This window comes from Adiantum capillus-veneris, chromosome 22 (genome assembly GCF_014529385.1).
Source record: "Adiantum capillus-veneris isolate H3 chromosome 22, ASM1452938v2, whole genome shotgun sequence".
NCBI classification, from domain to species: Eukaryota; Viridiplantae; Streptophyta; class Polypodiopsida; order Polypodiales; family Pteridaceae; genus Adiantum; species Adiantum capillus-veneris.
This window is the reverse complement of record NC_140952.1, coordinates 85,534,644-85,540,725: the sequence shown is the minus strand read 5'-3', so window position 1 is coordinate 85,540,725 and position 6,082 is coordinate 85,534,644. Positions and strand designations below refer to the sequence as shown.

The window sequence follows — 6,082 nt, the reverse complement described above, 5'->3', positions numbered from 1 at the left end:
CATGTGAGGCGGTAAGGCTAACTCATAGGCTTGTTCTACTATCTTTCTAAGGATTCCAAAATATCCACAATATCTGAATGCAAGCTTACAAATTTCCTAGCTTTAAGGAGCTGTGTTTGGGTTTGACTCTGAGGAAAACTTGTTCGCCTTCGCTAAAGCTTCTAGCGGAACGATGAAGATTAGCATAGCTCTTCTGCATGTCACTAGCTCTCTCCAGGCTGTCTCTAATGACTAGAAGTTGATGATCCATCTCTTCCAAGATAGACTTATCGGTAGGAACATGAAGAGCTGGGTCGGCTAATCGAAGAGGGACTAAACACTCCTGACCATACAAGGCTTTAAAGGGTGACATTCCGAGGCTGCAATGGTGAGGAGAGTTATAAGCAAACTCAACTAGGAAAAGAAACTTGATCCATTGTTGGGGCTACTGGTTGCAGTATGCTCGAAGCATATCTTCAATGACTTGATTCACTTACTCAGTTTGACCATCAGTCTCCAGATGATATGCTGAACTGAGATTCAGTTGGGTACCCAGAGATCAAAACATGGCTTGCCAAAACTTAGAAGTAAATTTGGCATCCCGATCACTGATGATTCTTGCAGGGATTCCATGTCTTACTACCTCCTTGACAAATACTTGGGCTATGTCGATGGCGGTTGCTGTCTGCTTGAGTGGAATTAGACGAGCCACCTTAGTGAGCTTATTTAATACGACAAAAATAGAATCATAGTTTCCAGTTCTTTGGAAGACCATTGACAAAGTCCATACTCAGACACTCCCACTTTATCTGAGTAATATCTAGAGACTGAAGCTTACCAGGTAGCTTGACGCATTTTTCTTTGGTCTTCTGGCAAGTAAGGCATTTGCAAACATAATCCAGGATGTCCTTCTTCATCTTAGGCCAGTAAAAATTCCTTTGGAGGGTAGCAAACATTTTATGGTACCCGGGATGAGCTGCCAACGGGTTATCGTGGGCTTTCTTTAAAATCTGGGTGCACAAAAACTGATGGGAATGCACATCCACTGTTTGAAGTAAAGAAGACCATCTGCTAGGGTATAATCAACTAAATTCTCCCTCGGATTCTGAGCTTGAATCTCTTGTAGAAGAGGTCTAAAATAGGTGTCTACCTGAATTTCTTGTTGAACTTCCTCGGGTAAAGAAGAGCTAAGGGATGAATTAGTGAGGGTTGATGAGGATAGGACTTCTGGTCAAGAGGTCTTTGAGTCTATTGAAGGTAGCATCTCTCCCCAACAAAAGAGAAAGAGATGTCCTCAACTCAAATAAAATACATAATTGATGAAGCTTCTTGGATACATCTTGCAACTTAACTTCTTGTTAGGGTAGTTAGCCCAAAGACTATTTTTTGAAAGCTCAAAGGAGAGCTATGCCACGTTAGCAAAAAGACACAAATGAGATCACGACTTTAGATCGTGACTTTTCTCTCCCCCACTTTCTCACTCTTTCTCTGCACCTGGCGTCAATTTCTTCTGCTAATAACGCTAACTAACCTTGCAGGTGGATCATCAGATGAGCATCTCCTTGTACAAGTTACAAATACCTATGTCGTAAAGCAATTGCATCCTACTCACAGATTCAATTTCTACCTTTCTCCTTCAGACACCTCTTTCTGAATTTCAACTACGTCAAAAGTGTCCTCTTTTATCCTCTTCTAGCCAATGTTGATTATCTGCAAGAAGAAGGGCGTTCTTGTTGCGACATCCAAACCTTGAAATATGGAATGGCCAAGGTCCTCGTGGACTTCTATCCTATTGTTTGCTGGATGCTTTCGCCATGAGAAGGACGGCGGTGGTGACAAACGCAGCAACATTGTTATTGAATGCAATGATTCCAGAGTCGAGTTCAGAGAAGCTTTTGTGGATTATGATTTTTCCGAGCTGCACGAGGAGAAGTTTTCCATCCATGACCTCTACAGTGACTTGACTGCACCGACTCCTTTCAACCCATTTGAAGAGGCCTTTCTTTCTATCGAGGTAAACTCAATTCATCTCTTCATGTACCATGGGCAATCTTAGCCTACTGTATTTTTACATACATGATGCAGAATAATGTTATTCTTCTCTGTTACATACATTGTACATGTAAGATGGGCAATGCTACCTTGTAGTTTGTGTTTATGTATAGATGAAGCTCATCCATTCGAGTTGCCTTATTTCTTCACTAGTTTTGTTAGGTTACCACATTCAGAGATGGCTATGGAATCGCCATTGGTGCAACTGCTAGTCATGCTATTTTCGACGGTTCCTCTTATTCATATTTTTTAAGGTCTTGGGTCCAATGTTGTAAAGGTCTGGTCATGTCACTACCTCCATTTCATGTGTGCATGGTGCTTGATCCAAAATGCTGGCTGGATACGTCAAAGCTTGGGCAAGATCTGGCTCCTGAACCAAGAGCTGATATGGAAATCCCTAATATAAAGTGCCCTTCGATGAAGGGTCATTGCAGAGTTTTTCATTTTGATAGTGTTGTAGTTCAACAGCTCAAGCAAAAAGCAATCCAAGAATTAGGAAATCCTTCAATAAGCTCCTACCAAGCCGTGCTTGCGTCAGTATTGAAGCGATTGGTGGAAGCATATGAAGTGCCGTCAGAACAGATGGTAATGAAAAGCTTTGATTGTGCTTTCAAGGGCTATATATATAAAATTGTGATCTCCTTCTTGCACATTGGCTAACCAAGTTGTGTTGGCGCATTAACAGGTTTGTCTCTATCTAAAGGCAGACTTGAGGCAACGATTGAGGCCCGCATTGACACCTGCGTATTTTGGAAATGCATTGGATGTGGTGAATGTTCGAGAAACGGTGGAGAATTTGAGGGAAGAGAGTGTGGGCGTAGTCGCACCGAGGATAAGGAAGGCAGTAGATGTACTCAATGATGCAAGTACAATTCTCTCTCCCTCTCTCTCTCTCTCTCTCTCTCTCTCTCTGTCTTGAATGGCTTGCGATGGAATGACCACTCTACACAGGGCACGCGAACAGGTTGTGATAGCAGCAAATTGTTCATGAGCAACTCCACGCACATCGAGGCAATGCATTTCAGGTTAGGTCGTCAATTTTTTATGCATCATTTGTAGGCAGCCGGCAGTAAGAACAGTAGTAGCAGGTCAGTTTTTGACTTGCACAGGTAGTAGCTTGTCAGTTTCAGGTCTGCATGTGTGTATAACAGCAGGCAACAGCTTGCAGCTCATTCATTGCTTTGGCAGAAATCATTTTTTGACTATGGAGAGTCATCTTCGGTAGTGGGTGACTGTGTGGGAGCAAGGACATTAGAGAAATTTTATTTAGCACACATATACTATTTAATACATCATTTTTCTTTAGATTTGGGTGCTCTGACTGAGCATAAGGCATAGATATAGGTGAAGCCTTTTCTTTTCCGAGGAAAAGATCCTTCCATTAGTTAATAAAACTGCCCATATGGCTACAAAAATTTTGGTTGGATCTTGGTTGTTGACAAGGTATTTTGGTGATTTTGACTTTTTCAAGGCTACTGTTCTTATGCCCCATAATTACATGGGTCCGAAATGCATTACAGAGAATCGGTTGATTGAAAAACTTGGAAGGCATCATTTCAAATTTCCATGTGTCTTAGTGTGGTCTTCTGGCATAGTAATCCTGGAAATGGTAGATAAGAACGATTTTATTTCAGCGATGAGTTTTCGCTTACGTTTCACATGCATTACTATCGGCTGCTGAAGTGGATGGTTGCTCTCCCAATGTTGGGGACGTTCTTTGCTCTGCTATGGCTTCATTCTAAAGAAGGCATTACTTCTCTTCCGTCATTCTCAAGTGGAAGCAAAGAGCCTGCTTTATTTCCCCTTGCCTCCCCAACTTTAGGCATTGGATGCGTTTGAGGGCATGATGGGATGCCTTCACTTAAGCCTTTGTCTCTGACAAGGATTCTTTGATAAGGCAGCAAGCATCCAGGATTTTGACAATGTCATCCATGTGTTGCTGTGTCCCTTTGTTGGCGCAATGTAGTGGCAATAGAGTGATGGGGTTTGATGTGTGTGTAGGCAAGATAACCTGTCAAACAGACTCATGGGTGAAGATCACTACCTCCAAGGCCTTGCACATCCAGTCCAAGATCATCAGATCATGTGATGAAGAGTGATTTCCATGAGTCAGTTTCTTAAGTTGCTCTTCAAGATGTGCCTCCAATGCGAGAGAAAGACTTTTGGCAATGTCTTCCATGTGTTGTTGTGTCCCTTTGTTGGCACAATGCAGTGGTGATGGAGTGATGGGGTTTGATGTGTGTGTAGAGATGAAAGTCTATCGAACGGACTTATGGGTGAAGATCACTACATCCAAGGCCTTGCACATCCAGTCCAAACTCATTAGCTCATGTGATGAAGAGTTATTTCCATGAGTTGGTTTCTTAAGCTACTCTGCAAGATGTGCCTCCAATGCAAGAGAAGGAGATGGTGTGTTGGACAAGACATGGGACCTTGACGAGTGTAGGGATGGGGATGGAGGTAAGAGAGGAGGGAGGAAAGGAGGGATCTAGAAACCATGGTGACTAATGGGGAGGCTAGTTATGGCAACGGTCCCCTTGGTTTCCTGAATGCAAATGTGGGAATTTCCACAGCAATCAAACTCATCTGCAAGGCGGTAGCCAAAAATAGGTTTGGCAAAGAGCCAAATTGTCGTCTCAACTAGGCTGCTGGATTATTGGGAGAGTCCAAATGCATCTAGTGGAATCCAGGAATTTCGTGGTTGTCTTTGTCTGAAGGTGGCCGGATGGTTGTCAGTCATCACGATCAACTTTGGCCATCTGGGAGAAGGACTGATCTTTTGTATGCCAGAAATTGGAATTGGGCCAGATGTAAGGCTGGATGAGGCCCAAAGGATACCCGAGAGGAAGGTCAGTGATGTGGCTGCTCGTAATGACGAGGCCTCTAGTGATGCCGGCATGGTGGATGCGAGTTTTTGCGGTATTCCCTGTAAACAGGTTTCGGGATGTTGGTGGCCAGCGGGCCAAGTGCAATGGGTAGCAGTGAAGTGAATGAAGAGATTGAGGAGCACCAGGTTGACCTTGCTGACTCCTATTTCCCACTTGATGGGGAAAATATGAAATATGTGAAGCAAATCTACCTACAGGCTGTTGTCTTCGGTGTGCCCAAGAAGGGGATTGTGGACGTTCATGGCGATATGCCTTCTTTATGCGAGAAGTTGAGGTCGGGCAGCCTATCAACTCAAGATGAGGCGGTGAACCTGGAATGTTGCACGTATGTCATGATACTAGGGCGTGAATTGAATTGTGGAGATGCTTGGAATGGGTAGTGAGATCCTCCGCAACCAGGTGGAATGAGCAGGGAGTTATTAGTAGTGATGGGTGTGAATCTAATGCGAGTGGTCATTGATGTGCGAAGTGCAGCAGGACGTTAGTGGGGGTATGACTTGACAGTGATGCAAGGTGATTGGGTCATGACTGAGGTTATGGAGATTTGAAGGGGATTGTCCTTGAAGCGGTCTTATGCGTTGTACATAGGGCCTGAGCTAGTTGAGGCAAACCCACTGGGATTAGTCGCCATGAGCATCCAATTCAGTTGGAAGGAGTAGGTCCTATCAGGGACGCGCATGTATGGTGTTGGAGATAGCACGAATAGCGAGTTCTCGGCTATGGTACCTTCGACGAGGGACCCATTGGTGAGAGATACGTGAAACTTGGGTGTAGGCAGCTGGAGTTTCTGGGCCTCGTTTGATAGGCCAAATATGATGCCCTTAGAGGGCTGGATGGTGACCAAGGTTGCCTAGGTTTGTGGATAAGGAGCCTACTAGCGGGTTACTCAATGGGATTGAGCAAGGTTTGCTGATGGTAAAGACATGCAAAGTTGTTGGTTATCATCCCAAAAGCAGTTCTACTGGTTCACCTTGGGTGTTTGATGCAGACTAGTAGGGTTCAGCCAGGCTATCGAGACTTTCAGATATTTGATCTGGCATTCGTCAGTGGTTGGGCTAGCAAATTACTTTTGCAATTCAACAAGTGTTCACATTGACGCACCAATCAAATCACCTAAGAATGAGGTTAAATCAAGTCACTTATCTGATAAGTACCAAGTCATA

General features: G+C 43.9%; 1 pseudogene; it reads left to right on the top strand.

Moving 5' to 3' along the window:
* The first annotated feature begins 1,386 nt into the window (after nucleotides 1-1,386).
* Nucleotides 1,387-5,299, top strand: LOC147429714 (BAHD acyltransferase DCR-like; annotated as a pseudogene).
* Nucleotides 5,300-6,082: the final 783 nt, after the last annotated feature.